The sequence below is a fragment of the Prionailurus bengalensis genome, chromosome X (assembly GCF_016509475.1).
Source record: "Prionailurus bengalensis isolate Pbe53 chromosome X, Fcat_Pben_1.1_paternal_pri, whole genome shotgun sequence".
NCBI lineage: Eukaryota > Metazoa > Chordata > Mammalia > Carnivora > Felidae > Prionailurus > Prionailurus bengalensis.
The window spans coordinates 98,265,207-98,286,395 of NC_057361.1; the positions used below are offsets into that span (position 1 = coordinate 98,265,207).

At 53.1% G+C, this 21,189-nt stretch overlaps 1 protein-coding gene across 2 annotated transcripts in view; it reads right to left on the bottom strand.

Annotated features, from left to right (window-relative positions):
• Positions 1–14,387, bottom strand: part of KIAA1210 (KIAA1210 ortholog) — a 56,281-nt gene extending 41,894 nt beyond the window's left edge. For both annotated transcript variants that reach the window (XM_043569908.1, XM_043569909.1), the window contains exon 1: positions 14,296–14,387. The gene's annotated coding sequence lies outside the window, so the exon portion shown is untranslated. The remainder of the gene's footprint in view (positions 1–14,295) is intronic.
• Between the last annotated feature and the right edge of the window lie 6,802 nt (positions 14,388–21,189).

Sequence of the window (21,189 nt, forward strand, 5' to 3'; positions counted from 1 at the left end):
TCACCAGGGACTTTCTCCCGCTCTAGGAGGCCAGGGACAAATGAAAGCCCGCCGCTCTCCGCTTCCCCGCCACAGGGAAGCCCATTTCAGGAATACCTCTTCCCTCCCTGATCGTCAGCCAAGGAGCATGTCTCTGTCCCGGAGACTGGAGGCAGCCTCAAAAGAATAGGTGTCCTGGCGGGAAGACTGCTGGAAATTTCTGTGGAGATCCGTCCCGCCACTAGAAGAGAGCCTCTTCTCTTCCTCCTCCCCATCTTCTTCCTTCTTTTTCCTTCTTGGTGTCTTCTCCTCTTCCAGTGCTTCTATTTTAAGGGGGCGCCTGGGTGGCCCAGTCGCTTGAGCGTCCGACTTTGATTCAAGTCATGATGTCAGGGTTTGTGGGTCTGAGCCCCGTGTGGGGATCTCTGCTGCTCAGCAGAGAGCCCGCTTTGGATTCTGTCTCCCTCTCTCTCTCTCTCTCTCTCTCTGCACCCCTCCACCGCGCACACTCTCTCTCAAAAATAAATAACCATTTTTTAAGAATAAACAAAAAGGGGGTGCCTGGGTGGCTCAGTCGGTTGGGTGTCCGACTTCGGCTCAGGTCACGATCTCGCGGTCCGTGAGTTCGAGCCCCGCGTCGGGCTCTGGGCTGACCGCTCAGAGCCTGGAGCCTGTTTCCGATTCTGTGTCTCCCTCTCTCTCTGCCCCTCCCCTGTTCATGCTCTGTCTCTCTCTGTCTCAAAAATAAATAAATGTTTAAAAAAATAAAAAAAAAAGATACTTAGCATGCCTCCAGTTCTGCCTTTTCTTTCCCTCCATCGCTCCTCACGCCCCTCACCCCCCCCCCCCCCCCCCCCCCCCCCCCCCCCCCCCCCCCCCGCCCAGGGCAAACCAGTAGAGGCTCAGAAAGAGCCACCTGACACCACCCCCAACACTTTAGATCCTCCGGGGGGCTGCCAATGCAAAGAACCTGGCCTACAGCGTTCTTTCTGCCATCTGTCTAGTGGCCTCAAAGCCTAGCTGATGCGGAGCCCCCTTCTGTCCTGTCAGTCCACCCATCCTACGATTAAGGGAGGGCTCCGGTCTTACAGTGAGCATTACAGTGAATACAATGAACGAAACTGCCGAGTCCTTACCCGGTGCCAGGCAAGCGCTGTGAAAACCGGTCTCACGTGCAGTGTTGACTGAATCCTCACAAAGCCCTATGAGGTGGGCATTGCTACTTTCATCCCCGTTTCCCAGAGGAGGAAACGGAGTCTCGCTGAAATGAGGTCACCCGAGGTCACCCGTGCCAGGTCGCACAAGCAGTGAGTCCTAGAAGAGCTAGGACTCAAATCCGGTTCCGGAGGATTTCAGAGCCCAGGACTCAGCCACCGTACTCTTCCTCTTCGTAACTTGGCCAAATCGGCTCCTGCCCCCAAAGAATCTCAGGTCCTGGCCTATGCTAGGACCCGAAAATCGGACAACTAGCCAGGTCCCTATCAGCCCCTAACATCTTTTGCAAAGATTCATCGGCCATGTTAACAATGAAGAGTCCTGCTCAAAACGGGGTCCCCGGACACACTTATGGTGGAGGCGTCACACAGTATTACAGGGGACGGGTCTACAGCATGGGGCCCTTGGGTGGCCAGGCTTAAGTAGGGCACCCACAAGGGAAGCAGGAAGCATGAGGACCCTGGGGGACTCAGGGTAGAGCCAGAATCGAGTCAAGGGCCCCCGGGGATGGATTTCGCTGCTCAAGTCCTTCCCCAGCAGAGTGGGTTTTAATTTTATGACGTGTTTGTTGTGGTTTCTGTGATTACAGCTCCTAGCATTCAATGATCCATCTGTCTTGGGGGTGTGTGTGTGTGAGAGAGAGAGAAAAAATCTCCAAAGAGGGGGAAAAAGGCAAAGGGCGAAAAGGGGGTGGCGGTGCTGGGGCCGGGCGTGAGTTCTGTCTGCATGGCCGTGGGGATTCTGTGCCCTACGACACAGAGGCTTCCTGGCCTTTGAATTCGAAAGGCACGGAGGAGAGGAGGGGGAACGAGGAGAGATGAAAAGGAGGAAGAAAACCAGGCCACAGGAAGGTGCCCCCACGACAAGCCGCACTATGAAGTTACCTTGTAGCTTTTTGGTTTCATCAAGGCCCTTTAAGCTCACGGGGCGGGGGCGGGGGGGGGGGGGGGAGGTCATCTCAGCTTCACCTCCTAGGTACCGTAACTAGCCTTTCACCTCCCTGTTCTGAAGGCCAAGAGACAGGGGTCTCAGAGCGCCCTGTGCCTTAACAGGGGTGGAGGGAGGAGAGGGGAGAAGAACAGGGGACGCCGCCGTCCGCAAGAGGCGCACGCCTCCTGAAACGAAAACGCATCCGTGAATCCGAGAGCCCTGGTCATTCTCGGTCCAGGTGATACCTGAGAGCCTAAGGCGTCAGATTTTCTTAGCCCTGAGCCCCACAGACAGCCCTGCAGCCAGGCAGCGGGAGGCAGCTGCCGCCTTGGAGTCACAGGAAGCCTTACCCAAAGGTTCCCCGACCCCAGAATCTCTCCCTCTCCCCCAGCCGTGACAAATACCCACCATTGTCACCAAAGTCAGAACGGTCTCTCCCAGGACCCCCCTCTCCTTACCACCTTATGCAGACCTGCAATGATCCTCCCTATTCTGCGGAGGAGGGAGACTGAAGGGCTGAGTAGCTGCCCAGGGTCCCACGCGAGTACGCGGGGAAGGCAGGATTTGAGCCGAAGTGGCCGAGGGCCCAAGAGCACTGCACAAAATGCACTCCCTGGTGACGACGGACCGGGACACGTGAGGAACGCGAGAACGGGGTTTGATTAGGAATCGGGAGGCCTGGGGCCTGCCTCTCCCCTTCCAACGGTTTCTCTTTGTGGCCTTGCCGCACAGCGATGCCTCCTCACTGGGCCTCAGTTCCCCCGTGTGTCACGTGAGGCGGTGAACCAAAACCTATCACGTGTTCTCTTATGACATCCTATGACAAGGACCCAAAGGCTAGACTCTAGGGTAGTGACTACACGGCGGAGGGGTCTGTAGCCCCGACGGTCCGGGACCAGGAAGCCGGAATGTGCGTTGCTTGGATGTGTGGTACAGGGGCCAAGGTGAGGCCGGAGAAGCATGTCCGAAACACGTTGCAAAGCCAAGTCCAGCGGGGACCGGCAAAGCCAAGCCAGAGAACTAAGATGGAGAAAGGGCAGGCCAAAGAATCAGGGAATCGAACTCGTGCAGCCATGGGAAGTTCTAAAGGCTGCTTTTGTGGGTGGCTCCATTTATAGCAGCAAAAGGGGGGGGGGGGGGCGCCTGGGTGCCTCAGTTGGTTAAACGCCCAACTTCGGCTCAGATCCTAATCTCACGGTTTGTGGGTTTGAGCCCCGTGTCGGGCTCTGTGCTGACCGCTCGGAGCCTGCTTTGGATTCTGTGTCTCCCTCTCTCTCTGCCCCTCCCCCTGCTCACGCTCTATCTCTCTCTGTCTCAAAACTGAATAAAACATTAAAAAATATTTTTTTTTTCTTAAATAAAGTGACAGAAGGGACTACAAGGGACCTATCCGCGTAAGGCTGGGGTAATCATGAGAGGCCTGATAGAGGAGACCCACCTTAAGACGGGCCCTCTGCCGGGAAGAAAATTTGTTCACAGCTTAAGCCCTGAGGAACTTACTGGAAAGTCAGCGTGGGTGAGTTAGGGTGGGGGCAGCAAGGGCAAATGACAGCCACGGACCCCGGGCGACCGGGAAGAGCCTGGAAACTCTGGCCCACAACGATGTGCTTGGAGCAGTGAGTCACGGGCGGCACCTGCCTCCCTTACATCCCCTCTGCCTCGGGGTCAAGTCTGCTCTCATACCTGACTCTCAGACCTCTTTGGTCCAGTGCCTGGAAAAGAAGCCAGAAGCTCCTGGAGCGCTCCTGACGGGCCACAGGAAGGAAGCTCTAGGACTGGGGACATTAGACAGCAGCTGATTGGAAAAAGGGGCGCCCCGGAGCCTGGCTCTAGTGCCCGGGAGCAGCGCTTAAATGGGGGTGGGAGACGGCCGGCCCCCCTCCCCCCACCCCCCCACCCCTGACGGACACCGCTCTGTTGTCCACTTGAGGGTGATTTCCACTTGGAAGCACACAGCAAGCATCCGAGGAATAAATGAGATAGTCCGTGAAAAAGAGCACAGTGCCCCGGTACAAAGCCCCAGGGATTCTGATTCCCCATTGGTGGCGGGCCCAGAGATCTGCTTGTTCTATAAGCTCCCAGGCGGGTCTGAGGGAGAGGGTCCCAGGCACCCCGCTTTAAGGAAACCCTGTTGTGAATCACGACTGGGGCAGCCATGTCCCAGAAATGGATGGCAGGGCAAGGGTAGTGAAGAAAAAGCAACTTGAATGATATCTCGAAAGAACTGTGATCACAAAGGAAGGTATTTTGTTTTTCTAATAAACATCTCTAACACGTGAGCCCCCAGCGGGGCCCATAGCAACTTTTGGAGATTTGACATTCCAGCTTTGCTGTTAATTAGCCGTGAGGCCTTGGCCCGCCAAGTCCCTCCCCTGGGCCTGTTTCCTCACCGAAGAGCTAAGGAATGCAATTAAACTTGGAGTCTAGGATTCCTTTTATCCCAGGCATTCTAGGATTTCCTGATTCACTGAGATAGACAATCGATCAAAATCCCCAGTTCATCCCCAGAGAGGCCAGATTCTGTCGAGGCCCACTCTAAACCCCGCCTGAGCTGGCCAACAGGGGACCAGCCTACAGAGCAGACCCTTCAGAAGCCTGTGAGTATTTTCAGAAAACTCCCCTACTTTCAGATTGTTTAGAAACCTCAGCTCTTCTTGCCATTTTAAAAACGCACAGGCCGTGGAAAATAATATGGGGTTTCCTTTAAAACATAAAAATAAGATCACCATACGATTCAGTACTGGGTATTTACCCAGTAAATAATGGGTATTTACCCAAAGAAAATGAAAACACTAATTCAAGAAGATATACACACCCCTATAATTATGGCGGCATTATTTACAATAGCCTAGATAGGGAAGCCATCCAAGTGTCGACTGAGAGATGAATGGGTAAAGAAGACGTGATACACACACACACACACACACACACACACACACACACACGCTAGAATATTACTCAGCCATAAAAACTGAAATCTTGCCATTTGCCATAACATGGATGGATGTAGAGGGCATTATGCTAAGTGACTCATATGTGGAATTTAAGGAACAGAGCAAAAGAATAAACGAAGAAACAAAAAAGACAAACAAAAATCAGACTCTTAAAGACGGACAACAAACCGGTGGTTGCCAGGTAGGGGGTGGGGAGGGAAACAGATGAAGGGGACTAAGGGCACACTTAGCACGATGAGCACTGAGTAACGTATAGAATTGTTGAGTCACTGCATTGTACACCAGAAGCTAATATAGCACTGTATGTTAATTACACTTCAATTTTAAAAAAAGAGCAAAAATAAAAAGCACAGGGTTGCAGGAGATTTGACTTAAACCTGCCCACTCGTTATTTCTTCCCTTTCAAAAAATATATTTTTATTCGTTTATTTTTTTTTTTAAGTTTATTTATTTTGAGAGAGACAAAGACAGCGCGAGTGCGAGGGAGGGGCAGAGAGAGAATCCCAAGTGGGCTCCGCCCTGGCAGCACAGAGCCCGACGCGGGGCTCGAACCCACGAAGCCAGGAGATCATGACCTGAGCCGAAACCCAGAGTCAGACGCTCAGCTGACTGAGCCACCCAGGCGCACCCCTCCCCCCAAAACAAATATTTTTAAAAAATCTTTTCAAATCAGAGAGCTCCCTGCTTCCTCCAAGTTGGAATAAGCAAACGCAGGCCATTTCTGCACGAAATAAGGAGAAACAAACACTCATCACCTGTCACAGTAAAATGATCTTCTTCAACAACAGGTGACAGAGGAGGAGTGGGGACTGGGGACTGGAGACCCCCCCTCCCCCAAGTATCACAAATGAACAGTGAACTGACACAGAGGCCTCGTCCGTATGCTTGACGTAGAGTCACGGGAGCAGACGTTCCCCGCCTTCTCTACTAGGCTCTGCTTAACATGTGGGTAGGCAGGCGTGCTCCCCGGACCGTTTCCTCTCCCCAACCCCCCCCCCCCATGGACGTCAGGAGAGTCTCCCTCCGACTTACTTCTCTGTCCATTTCCCCCGGAACATTTGGGTTTAGGGCAAAGGCAGATTTGATGCAGCACGATCTGAAGGAGGGTGGGGAGGTGACACGACCCACAGCTTATACGGGCCGGGCCTTGGCCCCTGGGGCCCACAGGACAGAAAATAAGAGATAAGGAGCTGGTCGATGCAAAAACGCAACAGGACTTTATCAGTCTTCGGTGGCGATCTTTTCTGAAATACAGTGCCTACCGTTTGTTGCTCTTTCCTTACCCCTATCTAGGTGTTCCCACGCCTGTATCACTTCTCTCTGTCCTTTCTTGTTTCTGTTCTTTATTTTGAACGCCTCCCTCGTATGCTATGGCAGATAACTGAACGATATTGTTATAATCTTGTTGTGTTTGCGACAAGGAAAACAGCTCCGAATGTTCAAATTTGAGGAGTAAAATGTTCTGTTTCTCCTTTCAAAAAAAAAAAAAAAATGTCAAGTAAGTTGCCTTAACCGTATGGAGCCCTTTGTTAATTTTTTCCCATTTAGCCTGGGCCCCAGTAGATGGAACTCTTCCTCTCCCGAGAAGGCTCTGAGGGTTTTAAGGACAGAACCTCAAACAACGGAGATCTTCACAAGCTGTGTGGCCTAGAACAAGTCATCTCATTTCTTCATGCCTCGGTTTCCTCAGCCACGTAATGAATCTGTCTGCGAACAGAATTTGGGAGACGGGGGGAGTAGGTGTTATGCCTCCTGGGCAAGTCACTTCGCTACTCAAAATCTAAACCTCCTTCTCTGTCAAGTGGGGCTAAGAGCAGTGCCTTCATCATAGGCTACCTGTGAGGACTCATCCGTTTAAGAACTGTTTGTTGAGCACCTGCTATGTGCTAAGAAGAGATCAGAACAGGGTGCGAAAAAAAAAAAGAGAAAGGTCCTGCTCTCACAGGGGACTTGGTGAACTAACTCACGGAAGGCTCTGGGCATGAGCGTAACGTATAGTAAACACTCAGTACATGTAAGCTATTCTCATGATTACTCTCCCAAGGTATTAATGACCTATGGCCCCTGTTCTTCGTCAGTGTCCCGAAAGCACGGGATAAGACTTCCTGCAGTTATCCACACTCTCCTGGACCCCCCTGGTGGCCCGCTTTGTAAAGTGACCATTGGCACCGAGGGCTACGGCCCAGGGCTGCGTGAGCACAAAGCCAGCTGGATCCAACCCCTGCCCTTTGCCCGTTATTAGCCACTGGGCCCACCGGCCACAGATACGGCTTGAGTTTGAATTCCAGATGCCCACCGAGCCACCCAGGCGCTCTGGACTTTGGCTCAGGTCATGATCTCACAGTTCGTAGGTTTGAGCACCACGTCCAGCTCTGTGCGGACAACTCAGAGCCTGCAGCCTGCTTCGGATTCTGTGTCTCCCTCTCTCTCTACCCCTCCCCTGCTCACACTCTGTCTCTCTCTGAAAGAAACATTAAAAAAATTTTTTTAATGAAATAAATTCCAGATGCCTAGGAAACCCACTGTCCCCAGAAAGCCTCTCTCTGAGCACACAGAGCACGATGGCTTCTTTCAGGGAACCCCCAGGCTCAGGTGAGGCTGCTCACGTCCCTCATTAACACTATACTTGTGACCACCTCAGAGCCTGGTGCTCTGTCCTTTGTCCTCACCTGTCCCTGAACAGTTCAGCCTGCTCTTCCGGACATGACAGTGGCCCAGCACAGAGAATCCTTTCCCTCTTTCCTTCTCTCAAGAAAGGACTACACAGGGACACCTGGGTGGCTCAGTCGGTTAAGTATCTGACTTCAGTTCAGGTCATGATCTTGTAGCTCTTGAGTTCAAGCCCTGCATTGGGCTCTGTGCTGACAGCTCGGAGCCTGGAGCCTGCTTTGGATTTTGTGTCTCTCCCCCCAACTCCAAATGCCAAGCTTCTGTGCGCACTTAGAGTGGCTCCTGGACTCTCCTGCCACACGCTTGGCTGGGTGACAGAGGGAGGAGGACCCGTCGTCGTGAAGAGCTCCCGGTTTCCGTCTGCTCTCCGACACAACCTCCCCACGTCATCTGCAATATTAAGGCGACTCTACCGAGGCAGGAATTTTGTGCCGTCTAAAAACAGAGCACTCTTGTGTGCAGACTCATACCATAAATCTGACACTTACAGAGGGCTTTGTGCTATTCAGACCACTTCCGGGCGCCTGGGTGGCTCAGTTGGTTAAGCATCCGACTCCTGGTTGGTTGCAGCTCAGGTCATGATTTCACAGTTCATGAGTTCGAGCCCCACGTTGGCTCTGCACTGTCAGCACAGAGCCTGCTTGAGATGCTATCTCTCCCTCTCCCTCTCTCTCTCTGCCCCTCCCCTGTTCTCTCTCTCTCAAAATAAATAAATAAACTTAAAAAAACAAAACCCACTTCATAGCCATTTGACCCTCCCAGCAATTCTCTGACATAGACCGTTAGGGAAGTAGCATTATTGTGATGATCATTTTTATTATTCCCATTTGGCAGATGAGAAAACCAAGGCCCAAAGAGGCACGCTTGTGGTAATGCCGTGAGGGTCCCATTATTACCCCTATTTTATAGATGAGGAAACTGAGGCTCGGCAGGCTTCGATGACTCAAGACCATAAAGCTAGAAAGTGGTAGTCCGTTGAAGTTGAGTCTAATATGGAAGCCACACAGCCCATGGGGCTATTTAACTTCAAGTCCACGGGGCGCCTGGGTGGCTCAGTCGGTGAAGTGTCCAACTTCGGCCCAGGTCCTGACCTCACGGTCAGTGGGGTCGAGCCCCGTGTCGGGCTCTGTGCTGACAGCTCGGAGCCTGGAGCCCGCTTCACATTCTGTGTCTCCCAATCTCTCTGCCCCTCCTACACTTGTCCTCTCTCTCTCTCTCTGTCTCAAAAATCAATAAATAAACATTTTAAAAAATAAATGAAATAAAATCAAAACTCAGTTCCTCAGTCACACTGCAAATGCTCAGTAGCCACAGGTGGCTAGTGCTTCCCATTACCGGACAGAACAGACAGAGAACACCACAGAAACTTCTATTGGACGTTGCTGGTCTAAATAAACACTTAGGGTGTTCCTCTTCAGACCACAACTTTGGTCACGTGTTATTATTTTAAAGCGGGGCTTCTCAAGGTTGACACGACTGACACTGGGGGCTGGAAAATTCTTTGTTGTGGGGGGGGCGGGGGGGGACCTCTTCCTAAGCACGGCAGGATGTTCAGAGGCATCCCTAGCCTCTACCCACTAGATGTCAGTAGCTCGCCTTCCCCCTCGTGACAACTGAAGGTGTCTCCGGACGGGGCCAAAGGTCCCTGGTGGGGAGGGGGGCAAAATCACTCCCCGTGTCCCTGCTGGGAGCCTGTGGGTTAAGGTTAGTAAGGTATACGAACGAACGGCAACTCTTTCGGACCTTAACTTGGCCTTCTGAAAACAAGCTACTTCACCGAACCTCGCTTCTCCTACTGAACCGTGACTTACAGCAATTTGCATTGAGTGGGTGGTTTTCATAGCTATTGGAGATTTCATGAAAAGAGTAAAGCCATTTAAAGCAGAACCCGAGTGGAGATGCCAACCGGGGGTTACTATAATGTTCTGTACGATCAGCTCCTCAAACTTCCTAGCCGCCGACCATAACTATGAATTTGGAAAGGAAAGATTTAAAAAACAGATTGGTCTGGGATTCAGTCAGTTGAGCGTCCGACTCTTGATTTCCGTTCAGGTCATGATCCCAGGGATTCTCTCTGCCTCTCTCTCTCTGCCCCCTCTCCCTCGCTCGTGCTTTCTCGCTCTAAAAAAAAAAAAAATGGATTGGTTTATAAACCTAGAAGAACGTTAGAGCAAAAAAATCAATTAGGAAATGACAGAAGCAGTTGCATATTACATTTTGGCTACTGATTTCCGGAAACAACAAACAACCAAAAATTGTGCCATTTGAGAAATTAGTGAAAGAATCCCCCAAACGCCCAAGTGGGCCCAACAGAAAGGCTTGCAAAGGATTAAGCATTCTCATAGAAAATGCTGAAATTGGCTACTGATGAAATAATACACTTTTCCACATTTCGAATATATTCCCAAGGAAGCGAAACCTCCCTGCAGCAAATGGAACCCTCGGAATGCTGCTAAAGACCAAATTAAACCTGCCAACTACATCTTCTGAGAAATCTCCAAAAGCTTTTTTAAAATTAAAACAAACAGGGGCGCCTGGGTGGCGCAGTCGGTTAAGCGTCCGACTTCAGCCAGGTCACGATCTCGCGGTCCGGGAGTTCGAGCCCCGCGTCAGGCTCTGGGCTGATGGCTCAGAGACTGGAGCCTGTTTCCGATTCTGTGTCTCCCTCTCTCTCTGCCCCTCCCCCGTTCATGCTCTGTCTCTCTCTGTCCCAAAAATAAATAAACGTTGAAAAAAAAAAATTAAAAAAAAAATAAATAAATAAAATTAAAACAAACAAAAAAAAAAGAAGCTTTTAAAACCATTTCCTCCTAATGACTTTTTACAGAGTTAAACATTTTAGCGGCCCCTGGGTGGCTCGGTCGGTTAAGCGTCCGACTCCGGCTCAGGTCATGATCTCACAGTTGGTGAGTTTGAACCCCGCGTCGGGCTCCGTGCTGACAATGTGGGCCTGCTTGGGATTTTCTCTCTCTCCCTCTCTCTCTCTCTCTCTCTCCCTCCCCTGTGCTCGCTCTCTCTCTATATAAATAAATAAGTTTTAAAAATATATAAATGAATGAGTAAATAAATAAATAAATAAATAAAATAATGAATTCCGGGGTGCCTGGATGGTTCAGTCGGTTAAGTGTCAACTCTGATTTCAGCTCAGGTCATGATCTCCTGGTTTGTGAGTTCGAGCCCCAAGTCTGGCTCGGGGCTGACAGTGTGGAACCTGCTTGGGATTTTTCTCTTTCCCTCTCTCTCTCTCTCTCTCTCTGTCAAAATAAATAAACTTAAAAGAACAAAAAGAACTTTCCCGGCTGAAGCGGGGGGGGGGGGGGTTGGGGGAGCGGGGGCTGGGACAGGGCCTTGAGGGCTCCCCTATGGCTCTCACGAATGGAAAGTGTGTCAGACAGATGCCACAAGGTGAATGCAGGTTAGCAAAATGCAACAGCCAGTCCGGGCCCCTTGCCAGAGAACTGGAGTTATCAGCCTTTCTTCTAAAACTAGAAGGAAAACAAACAAACAAACAAACAAAAACCTGAAAGAAGGGAAGGAAGCAGAGTGCCCCCGGGGTCTCTAATGACCACATTACACAATTCCAGCGAGGAGTGGAAGTCGGGTCTAAGCTGGGGGGGCTGTGGATACACATTTCTGGTGCTTTCTGCCGGCTCACGTTTGGCCTCCCCAGCCGGAAGCTCATGCAGGGCCAGGCTCTGCGTTCAGGAGCACAGGAGGCAGGTGGAACGGGGAGACAGTGGGAGACTCAGCTACTGGAAGGATCTGCGGGGTCAGGCCTCTTCTAGCACTGGGTGCCAGGGGCCCTGGTCGGTCAGGTGCCCTCCCGCCGAGGCGCTAAGCCTCACCTTGCCGGCTCCTGTTCTTAGATGAGGAGAAGCCCACTAGTACGATGGGAGGGGCCCACCGACCCGGCACGCTCCCCGAGATGACCACCAAGCACCAGAGTGACGCAAAAGCACTGAAGTCCCATGGACACGCGCGCTGTCGGGAATAATCCATCATCGCCTGTCGGTCTGACCGGGAGACAGGCCCTGGAGCCCAGGGTGGCAGTGTGCTGGTCTAGGGGAATCACTTAACATCTTTGGGGTCCAACTTCTTCACCCTTAAAATAAAGGCATTTTCACCCGTGCCACCATTACGGGATCTTTTCTGGCAAGTTCTTTTGCTTTTCCTCCGTCTCCTCCTTCACGGGCACGCAGTTATGGCAAGACTACTAGTATTTTCTCCCTTCTACCAGTAAGCATTTTCACTGATCCCTTGATAAATTCCCGCTGTCACCGGCTGTCATACCATGTGCATAAAAGTAACGGGACTTAGGGGCGCCGGGAGTGGGGGTGGGGGGCTCAGCTGGTTAAGTGTCCGACTCTAGGTTTCGGCTCCAGTCGTGGTCTCACGGTTCGTGAGTTCAAGTCCCACCCACATCGGGCTCCGAACACAGCCATCTCCACTAGTGGCCAAACACCTCGAACACCTCCGACTCATAAAATAAAGGTACCCACCTACGGGTCAAATCGCGACCCCAGGCGTGATCTGGACAGGAAACTGAGCCAAGCCTGTGTTTCCACCCTGCGTTTCAACTTCCAAAGCCTGCCTACCGGGGCCCCTCGAAAGGCTACAAACCCTCCCGATATGGCCAAGCTGTGATTCTAGGACGCCCCCTCGTTGGGGCCGTTGGGGGACGGAAGGTGGGAGAGAAGCGAAGCTTACGGTGGGGGAGAGGGGGCAGCCAAGGAAAGAAAGAAAGGGAGGAAGAAGGGAGGGAGGGAGTCCTGGGAAAACTCCACCAGCTGGGAGGCCGAATACCGTCCAGCGCGCAACATATTCGGAACACGAAGGCGACTCGGGCAAATTTAACGCGGTCTCTCCACTCATCCAAATCCCGCGCTCTCTTTCCGTCCCTTCCTCCTTCCTCTCGGCTCTCCCATTTCTGGCCCGGGGTTCCTCCATCTGCTCCGGTCTTCCCTTACATTCCCTCCTCCTGAGCTCATACCTCCCACCCCACCTCTTGCAAAAGCTTCTCAAGGGTGTCCCGGTTCAGTCGAGAGCATGCCTTCAACACATGCTTGTGGCCTGGCTCCAGAAAAAAAAAAAAAAAAAAAAAAAGGCAAACTTTCTTCCAGTGTTGAGCACAAAGCTTGCTCCGGAGCAGGTACACAGCATTTTGGAACGTCTACGGAGCCTCTGTGCCTGTTAGGTCCTTCGAGGGACTCCGAGCCACTTACTCACAGAGGCTGTGGCTCCTTAACCTCCTTAAATGCCTTCTTTTACCTTCTCCCATCTCTTCAGCCGTCTGATGAGCTCAGGCCTTCAACTGTGGCTACAGGAGTAGCCATCGGTCCACGAGTGTCTCTTGTCCACCCCCAACGACCTCAGGCTCCCCCTGATCCCCTCCACGGAAAGCAGACATCAGGATGAAGGGGCCCTGAGGAAGGCCCGTCGTTCGGCCGCAAACAGGAGAATCTAATATGAGCGCCCGGGGAAGAAGGGCTGGACCCTCGCCTGGGAGCAATGACATTGCCATGATCACCTCCCACGGCAATGGCTCTATCTCGCTGGCCTCCCAGGCGCGCCCGGCCATGCCCGCCGACCTCTCTGTCATCTGGGGCTCCGGTGAATTACACAGAGGCGTAGACGTCTACCCGGGGGCGCCCGGTACCAGTTTTGAAGCAGCAGCAAAAGGGGGCAGTCAGTCTACGCACACCTCCGTGTCTGAACCACCTCCGTTCAGCACTCCAAATGGAGGGCCGCAAAGAATCACACGGAACAGTGCTTTGGGCGGGCAGGTCAGGGGCTGTCAGTCCCGGTCTACAGAAATGCCTTTCCACGAGAGGAGAGAGCACGGCGGGGGCCAAGTGCACCCCTGCACTTGGAGGAGCTGTTGGAGACCTGCAGCCAGTGAGGTGAATCTCTGGCCATGATTCCAGGTTCCAGCTTCATGAATGAAAATGGAAAAGAATCGTGTACCCTCGCGTGCCCGCTAACGAACCCTACGACCGGATCCGTTTTCGCTGATGTCTCCATCTCTGTCCTTCTGTCTCCTGTTTTGCCCCTGCTTCTCCCCGCCCCCAATATCTGTCTTTTCAGTCCCGCTGGCTGCTGACTAGGGCCAGAAGGAAATGCTTCCGTGGAACCGAAGCCCGTTCTTTTAACTGAATGATTGCTGCGAAGGTTATTCTAACGGCGCTACTAGTCAAGGAAACTAACCTTGTAAAACCCAGATCGGTGGGGTGCTTTATTTCAAGACGACTTGGGCTACGCTTGGACACGTGCAAGCTGCAACCTGTAGCTTTGCCCCCGTCTCTCTCCCTAACCCGCCTGGTTTATAAACATCGTCCTCGTGCAGCTGTCCCTTCTCAAGACCCTCGAGCCATTTGTCACACACGCTGGCGCTGGCGCCGGCGAGGCTGCACGAGTGCCACAAAGGACCCTCGCCCCGAGAGGTTGGGCATCACCCCCGCGCAGGGAAGGGGACTCCGGGAATCAGGGTATTGCCGCGTGCATCCCTACCGCTGGGCGACATCTTCCCTTCGGAGCGTCCCCTCCTCACCTTGGCGAGGAAGTGAATCCACAACCGCCACAGCCCCGGAGAAACCGTCCCGCGTTCTGGCCGGTCCCGGGCTCCCTGGGACTCAGGCGAGGCAGGTGCGCGAGCGGCAGCCGGAGCGGGGCGGGGCGGGGGGGAGGGGGTTGGGGGAGGACGGAGTCTGCGGGCCCACGCCCACCTGCGCCAGGCTCCCCGCGCGTGCTGCCCCCAGGCGGCGGGCGCGAGGCCGGGGGTTCGAGCCCCGGCCCCGGCCCGGACTCGCTCCGCGCTGGGCCTGTGGGCGGCGAGCGGTCCCCGCGGCGGAGGCCGAGGGCTCTGCCACCCTCGGCTCCGGCTCCGGGGAGCCTAGTCGGAGCCCCGACTGCGCCCGCCACTTACTCTGGAGTCTTCGGGCGGCCGTAGAACCCAGCCACGGCGCCTCGGAGCCGCAGGGCCCGCTCAGGGGCCGGCGCTGCGCGCATCGGGGGAAGGCAGGTGGGGCAGCTCTGATGCCCGCGGGCTGATGCACTAACCCAGATAAAGTTTCTGCTCCGAGGCCTCTCTCGCTGCCTTCTGAACGAGGTCCCAGAAGGGCTGGGCTTGTTCCTTACAGGGCTGGGAACTGTTAACTCCCCTTTTTCCTCTGCCTCCGACTTCCCGCGACCACAGCATCCTCGGTGCAAACTGCCAGGTGCTCTTAGGCCGTCTGTGTCCCTGCAGGGCTAACGAGGGCGAGGAGCCCTAAGGACTTAGCAGAGGCCTTTACCCAGGCAGAGGGGGACACGCAACAGCTTTGGGAAGGCCATGTAAATAAGCACTTTCTGGCATTTTTGATTCTGCAGGCTTCGGGGCGGGGGAGGGAGAAGGGGGGCAGGAGGGACAGAGGGGAGAAGAGAGAGGCAGGCAAGGCTGCATACATTTCCACCTCAGTCTGAACACTATTTTTGACCCGTCCAAGCTGTTCTTGCTCAATCTTAAGGAAAATGATTTATGCACCCTAAGCAAGGAGGAAGGAGGGAAGGAAGGAAGGAAGGAAGGAAGGAAGGAGAGAGAGAGGAAAGAGAGAGGAGAGAAGAAAGAAAGAAAGAAAGAAAGAAAGAAAGAAAAGAGTGAGGAAGAAGGGAGGGAGGGAAGGAGGGAGGGAGGAAAAAGAGAGGAAAGAAGGAAGAAAGAAAGAAGAAAGAGAGGGAGGAAGAAGGGAGGAAAGAGAGAAGGAGAGAAGAAAGGAAAGAGAGAGAGAGAGAAAGAAAAAAGGAAGGGAGGGAAGGAGGGAAGGGAAGGAAAAAAAGAAGGTAGGGAAGGAAGGAAGGGAGGGAGGAAGGAAGGAAAGAAAAAAGCATGAATGTCCTTAAAATTGTGAAATCTCCATGTCCTTCAGATAGAAGTCCGCAGCAAAGATTGTGTACGTGTGCTAACACGGTTTATTTACATTGCCTGGATTCGGAGATACTGCTGATCAGACCAAAAGAATGAGAGCCAGAGTGCGAATGCCACCTAATGCTTGCTGCCCTGTAGGGCATCCTTCCCACCCCGGCTTCAAGAAACAGGTGTCCCCGCCCTGGCATCGGACATGCAGAGAGGCCACAGTTTGCAATATTTTGGCTTTCAAAGCACCCGGTGAGAGTGTGAAAGGCAAAGCCAATGCAGATGCAGGCTTTTGGCTTTTTTAAATTGAGAGAAATGGAGGTTTTGAAAGGTCAAGGCTTCTCCTGTGTGCGCATTCAGTGGGGGGGGGGGGGGGGGGGGGATCATTAAACCCTGCGGGACTGGGCGTAATCTGGCAGCCTTTCTGAATCTGGAGAAAGAAGAAAACCAGGTCCCGGCCCCTCAGGGGGTCTTAGCCAGTCTGTAGCCGAGGGCCTTGTTTCTTCTTCAGTCTGCAAGAGGCCACACCCTGCTTCTGGAATTTCACCCGGTGAGGGGACTGGGGTCTCCGGAGCAGGGTGGTGCATGGGCCCCTCTCTGCCTAACTTGGTGAGGAAAGGGAAGCACAGCTGCCCAAGGACTAGATTTACGCGGAGCATGCTGAATCCTCACCTGTGGCTAAGATTTCTGGAAGAATGCCTTTCTAGCTAAGCATGTATGGTCAGTGCTCCATGATTCATAGGTGGCTTACCCCCTTAGTGGGTTTTCTGCGATTATGGTTTAACCAACTTCTACCTACCCGGGTTGGAATATCCGTGGAGGGTTAGGAAAGACCGATTTTATTATTTTTATCATTGTTACTATTATTTGTAGGAAAGACCAGGTTTGATGCTGGCCAGAGAAGAAGCTAGGTAGGAAGGCAAATCTGTGGCATTCCCCCCCCCCCCCGCCCGCCAACCAAATAGACCACGCCCCGAAAACCCCGGAATTTTGTTCTTTGACTAGACATGCTTTGCTATGAATCACCAGGAGTGGAGGGTCCGCAGAAAATCCATCCTGGAATTCCCAGACCGCACTGATGGCTCCTTCTCCTGAACTATCGCTCCGTTTGCGGTCAGGGCTCTGGAGCCAGAACTGGGTTCAAATCCTGCCTAGGTTTCTGATGTGTGATAGCCGTATTGGGATTTCGTAGAAAATGTTCTCAGGAGGTCCATGCTGAAGTTCTCAGAGGCGAAGCGCAATGATGGGTCAGTTTGTGCCCAAGTAAGTCAGGAAAACAAATGGGTAGGGACGTGTGTGTGCGCGCGCGTGTGTGGAGAGAGAGAGACAGAATGATAAAGCAAGTGTAGGGAGGTGTTGACAGTTGACGATTGTAGGTGAGCCTACGCGTGTCTTCTTAGACTATTCTTTCAACTTGCCTGCGGCCTGGAAGGTGTTTTCAAAATTGAAAGTTGGGGCTGCCATCTTGGTTCTGCCCGCCCCGATCAACTGCGTCAGCCGCAAATTATTTACTTCTTGTAAATCCGAGTTCCCTTGGCTCTGACGTGGAGATATTGGGACGCCCGGGTGGCTCAGCCGGTTGAGCGTCTGGCTGGATAGCGGGTTCAGGTCATGATCCCAGGGTCGCAGATCGAGCCCCCGCGTCAGGCTCCATGCTGAACGCGCAGCCTATTTGGGATTCTCTCTCCCCCTGCCCCCTCTCTGCCCCTAACGCTCCCCTGCTAAAATAAATAAATAAACAAATAAAGGAGATAATAGAACCTATCCCGTTAGGTTGTTTATGGGGATGAAATTGAGATAATAAATGTCATGCCCTTGACATGGGGCCTGTCCATAACTGCCAGGATTTGCTGTTATCATGCGAGTGGCATTCAACATGCGATGACGTACCGTCTCCTCGTGCTCTCAAGGTGTTTCGCACGCAGATAGCCTATATCCTTCACTTCGGTTTTAAGCCTCCAGAGGGCAAAACGCACCCCTTACCCTTTTTCTAGTGTCTACCAGAGTAGCTGGCACAGCACTGCGGAAACCACAGCGAGCGAACTGAGGGCCTCGTTGGGTTGACTTCGATGTTACCGTTCTGTGAAATCGGTGGCCATAGCATTGCCCTGAAAACGCTCACGTGCCCACGGGCCAGGCATCGTCGATGACAGACCAGTAGAAGAGAACGTTAGCACTGCACGGTGGGCCCGGGGTAAGAAAGCAGGCGCCCGAGACAAGTCTCGGGGAATAGGCTTTGGGAATTCTGCAGGTTGAAGGTAGATACGTTCGTGCACAGCCAGACTTTTGGAAAGAGCGTCCACCTTTTGCACGTTCCAGGAGGGCGTGCATTCCGTTACGTGGCTTGCCGGATGAGGAGGACTTCTATGAGGCACATCCTTAGGACGCCAGGGCAATAAAGCAGATTTGCAGGGGTGGCAGGGTACAGATGCCCCCTCCCAGGAACGGGGAGAACACAAACACTGCAGGTGACCCCGCACGCCGGTTCTTGGAGAAATGCTTCCATTGCTTCTGGAAGGAATCTGATCTTCCTGGCTCCAACCGTTGATTCCAGTGAGCCGAAAACATGCAGGGTAAATTCAACTGAAACCTTCAGCACTGACTTCAAAAACCCTGCTAGGACTTTTAAACATCTGGCTCTTGAAAAATCTCTGTAATCCCTAGAGCCTGAAATGGAGAACGGTGAGACTCCCTGACTTCTGAGTAGATGCATACCATTCCAGAAGGTTCCTCTCAGTCCCGGTCTCTCCTCCCTTTCCTTTTGGCTCCTGTCTCCCTGCTTCCTCTTTCCTTTTTTTTTTTTTTTAATTTTTTAATGTTTATTTATTTTTGAGACAGAGAGAGAGAGAGAGACATACTGTGATTGGGGCAGGGGCAGAGAGAGAGGGAGACACAGAATCCGAAGCGGGCTCCAGGCTCCACGCTGTCAGCACAGAGCCCAATGTGGGGCTCGAACTCGTGGACTCAAGTCGGACGCTTAACCGACTGAGTCACCCAGGCGCCCCCCTCCTTCCTCTTTCCTTCTCCCCTCAGCCCTACCGCCCGAGGCTCACTAAACGAATTCCCTTCCCGCTAAAGGCTGGCAAAGAAGCAGTGGGTTCAGGGGTTTGGGATGACAGAGACAAAGCAGTTTCGCGTCCGCATCCACGTGACTGCTGCTCACAGCATCCCAGATGGAGTGACATCTCCGAAGGCCTCGGAGGATAAGCTAGAGAGCTGGGTTGTGGCCTCTATGGAGCCATTCATCCTGACATCTCAGCCTGCCTTCGGAATATCTGCTCTCACAACATCCTAGGGCGTCTGCGGGCCGGTGGGATTCAGGAATCAAAGGCCAACAGAGCCAGGACCATCTCTCAGGGAGTTGGCCTGGGGAAAATGACAGACACTGGGTGGAGCGGGGGCCTCCCCCAACCCCCAACGTTTACAGACAGGTCGAGGCTGATGTAGATTGGGATTGGCGTTCAGGGCTACGGAGGTAAGGAATGGGGAGGAGGAACCCAGTACAATCCTCTGGTGGGGCTGGGGCGAGGGAAGACACCTCCCTGGGGTTGGAGGGATAAAAGGCAGAATGCTTGCAGAGTGATGCCTACCCGGGTATTTTCTAGTAGCAGTTCCCGGCTCTGCCTCCTCCCCCTCCCCCTCCTCCCCCTCGTCCCTCTCCTCGCCCTCCTCCCCCTCCTCCTCCCCTTCCCCCTCTCCTTCCACTCCCTCCCCCCTCTCCCTCCCCCTCCTCCCCTCCTTCTCTCCCTTCCCCCTCCCTCTCCCTCCTCCCCCTCCCCCTCCCCCTCTATCAGGTCCTTTTCAGACTCACTGAGGATCTCCTTCTGCCTGGACACCTTGGACTGGGGAAGGGAGGGGACAATCGGGAAAGTCACCATCACTTGCCACACTTGTCCCTGTGCTGGAGAAGAGCAACCAGATTTGGAGGAAGACTGTCTTGTGTAGCACGTTTCGAATGTAGGTTTATTACTCTCAGGCTATACATCCCATCACACAGACTTGGCTCCAGGGCCTGGCTGAACAGACAAGAGTTTGTAAACAGACATTGTGGAAAGTTTCTAAACGCAGCCCCATCCATCCGCCTGCCTGCTAGATTGGCCTGTTTTCAGATTTGCCCTTTCTCGAGTGGAAACTGGAGCCCAGAGGGGGCCAATGCTGTTGGGAGGAAAGGTGCAAGGATGCGGAAGGTCCTCGCCAGCTTCTTTCCGGACGCATTCACTTCCTTTCCCCGGGTTATGCGAAAACTCTGGAATGATCCCCTCCACTCACCCCCTCTCCCTGGCCCTCAGGAGTACTAAGGAAGGAGGCCGGTTTTCCCCTCACCTCCAGCCATGGCCAAACTGATGATCTCCAACCTGCAAATCAGCAGGAAAGAGAAAGCACACACATGTATCACCCACACTTTGCTTAGCCCAGAGCCTGGAGGTGTGAGACCCTGCCAAGTGTCGCTTCCCCTATGGGGCAGCCCACAGCCCCCCCCCCCTCCACCCAGCCTTCAGCCCAGGGAGCAAAGACGCAGCCAGGAACGCCACCCCACTGGAGGAGGGACACTTGCTTGGCACAGTAAATTGGGTTTTTACCACCCAGCCGGGCACAGAACTGTTCTGGCTTCCTTGCCCAGGCAGCTGAGAAGGAAGCGACCCCCGCTGGGTCTGGAATCAGTGATTCACGGGGGGGGGGGGGGGGGGGGGGGGGGGGGGGGGGGGGGGGGGCTACCCAAACAGCCTCCTGCTGTCATTTTACTTCCTTCATTACCTAACATCCTGGAGAAGGAGTTGCTAGCCCTTCCTGCCAGGCCTGAGTTGAGTGACTGGCCAGTGGGACAAGTAAAGGCATGTCGCCAGGGCAGCTGGCCTCTAAGAACTCCCCCCAAAGAAAGAAAAAATGGTTAGAAAAACTCTCATGGCACACAAAGGTATAAAATAATGAAACATGGGGCGCCGGGGTGGCTCAGTCGGTTAAGCGTCCGACTTTGGCTCAGGTCGTGGTCTCGCGGTTCGTGGGTTCGAGCCCCGCGTCGGGCTCTGTGCCGACAGCTCGGAGCCTGGAGCCTGCTTCGCATTCTGTGTCTCCCTCTCTCTCTCTCTGCCCTTCTCCTCTCATGCTGCCTTTCTCTTTCTGTCTCTCAAAAGAATAAACATTAAAAAAATAAAATTAAAAAGAATAAATAAAATAATGAAACATGAACACCCCTCTCAACTCTTTATCTCCCAAAGTCCATTACCCCACTTCTTGGGTTCCTTCCAGGAAAGAAAAAAGTTGTGTGTGTGTGTGTGTGTGTGTGTGTGTATGTATATATATCTCAAATCATCACATTGTACACCTTAGACTTACACAATGTTATATGTCAATTATATCTCAATAAAGTTAGGAAAAAAATGACACAGTAGAACTTCTGGTTTCCAGTTCTGCACGTAAGAGCTTAGAAGCCACCGTTCTATCCTAATAAGTACAAAGCTGAGCAGACTGAAAAATCAACAACTCCTCTTGGATCTATAAGAGAGGGGAGGACTTAAGACAAACTGTTGCCCCCAAGATTGGAGAGACAGACAA